This window comes from Penaeus chinensis, chromosome 34 (genome assembly GCF_019202785.1).
Source record: "Penaeus chinensis breed Huanghai No. 1 chromosome 34, ASM1920278v2, whole genome shotgun sequence".
Classification (NCBI taxonomy): Eukaryota; Metazoa; Arthropoda; class Malacostraca; order Decapoda; family Penaeidae; genus Penaeus; species Penaeus chinensis.
The window spans coordinates 23554009-23556125 of NC_061852.1; the positions used below are offsets into that span (position 1 = coordinate 23554009).

A 2117-nucleotide genomic window follows, 5' to 3' on the forward strand; every position below is an offset into this window, starting at 1 on the left:
CCTGACAAAAAAAAAAAAAAAAAAAAAAGAGAGAGAAAGAAATTGGATAAGATTGGTTATTATTGTTTTGGTTTTATTGTAAAAAAATTTCTCTGTAATAAAATATTCGATTTTTCAATAAGAGTTTTAATTATATCCCTTCGCTTTTCTTAGAACAGCAAACTTATTATTATTATTTTTTTTACTCAGCTGATAACGTGCGTAATAAAGACTAATAAAGAGATAAGCGATAACAGTTCGTTGCTTATTGCTCAACACACAGCTAATAAAATATGTTTATTATCTCGGTAGAATGAACTTATGTACATTTTTTTCAACAATATGATTCTGGCATGGGGGGGGGGGGGGGGGTAGTCGACTCCCTTTCCACCCTCCACCCACCCGTTCAAAATATCATCATCCTCAGCAACATCGACATTAACATTAACAATAGCATTAGCATTAGCTATGTATTTATATATATATATGTATATATATGTATATATTTAGATATCTATATAAACACACACACATTGTGTGTGTGTGTGCGTGTGTGTGTGTGTGTGTGTGCGTGTGTGTGTGTGTGTGTGTGTGTGTGTGTGTGTGTGTGTGTGTGTGTGTGTGTGTGTGTGTGTGTGTGTGTGTGTATGTGTGTGTGTGTGTGCGTGTGTGTCAACAGAATAATATTGGGAACAAAAATAAACCCTAGTTAGAAGTATATTTTCGTAGAATCTAGAAGGTCTTCTGTTGAAGTGTCAAATTGAATACGTTTACCAAAAATGATTAAGAGAATGTGAATATTCTAATTAACCCTAATTTTGTACAATGATTCGCCCTCTTTACAAATCCTTTGATTAGACGTTATACGGACTCGGATTCACAGAAAAACAAAGTATATGCTTTGAAATATATAATCATCTCATTTCTTCGTGGGTTTTGTAAAAATCCCTCTGCAAGTTAATTTTTCCTCATTTGATCAACCAACGATAAAGTGATAAGATTACAATCGTTTTCATTATTTTTCATTCATTCAACCTTTTTATTCTTCAACCTCAGTTTTTAAAATTCGAATAAAATATTTGTAAGCTCCATCTCACAGTCTCTTTCTCAAGATCATTATCAACATGTTTCCAACTCGTTTTTTTTTTCTCACAAGTTGATTTAGATAACATACGAACAACACACTTCCTTATTGCAGATACAGACAGGCATTCTGAAAATGTCATTGCAGTTGATATTTGTGGTGCCGTAATTAATAAATTAATAAAATTATTCAGATTGTTATTATCATTATTATTATCATCATCATCATCATTATCATTATCATTGTTATTATTATCATTATTATTATTATTACTACTATCTGATGGCTTATCACTATTGCTGGCTTTAATACTATTGTTATCGAAGTTATTATTACTGTTACTACTGTCACTTTCATTAGTATCATTATTGCCATTGTCACCATCATTATTAGCATTATTAGCATTATAATGATTGTTATTTTTATAATCGTTATTATTAGTGTTATTAATATTATTATTATTATTATCATTAATATTATTAGTGTTGTTACTATTATTGTTATTATTGCTATTGGTATTATTATCATTGTTGTTATTATCATCCTTATTATTATCATTACCATAATTATTACTATTATTATTACCATCATTATCATCATGTTATCCTTATTGTTATTATTATCATTACAATTCTTCTTCATATTCTTCTTGTTATAGTAACAATAATAATAATGATTATTATCATTATTATATGAATGTGTCTTTGTGTGTATGTTGTGCATGTGTGTATGTGTGTGTTTATATTTGTATAATATATATATATATATATATACACATATATATATATTTATATGTGTGTGTGTGTGTGTGTGTGTGTGTGTTTGTGTGTGTGTATGTGTGTGTTTAAATATATATATGTATGTATATATATTCATGTAAAAGGTATGAAATTACCTTTAACTTCCAAACAAAATTACTTAGGTGTTGAAACTACTGTAAACAACAAATACAATATAGTATAACGTCAAACCTACAAATACATAAAATTACAAGCAAGGCTTAAATACATATCAAGAATGAAAGGATATCTATCACGCAAGATCGTAAAGAATA

The 2117-nt window shown here is 28.5% G+C and overlaps 1 protein-coding gene across 1 annotated transcript in view; it reads left to right on the forward strand.

Annotated features, from left to right (window-relative positions):
* LOC125043948 overlaps positions 1-4 on the forward strand; it is a 1976-nt gene extending 1972 nt beyond the window's left edge. Inside the window, exon 3 of the mRNA XM_047640348.1 lies at positions 1-4. This exon is cut by the window's left edge and continues 168 nt beyond it. The gene's annotated coding sequence lies outside the window, so the exon portion shown is untranslated.
* Positions 5-2117: the final 2113 nt, after the last annotated feature.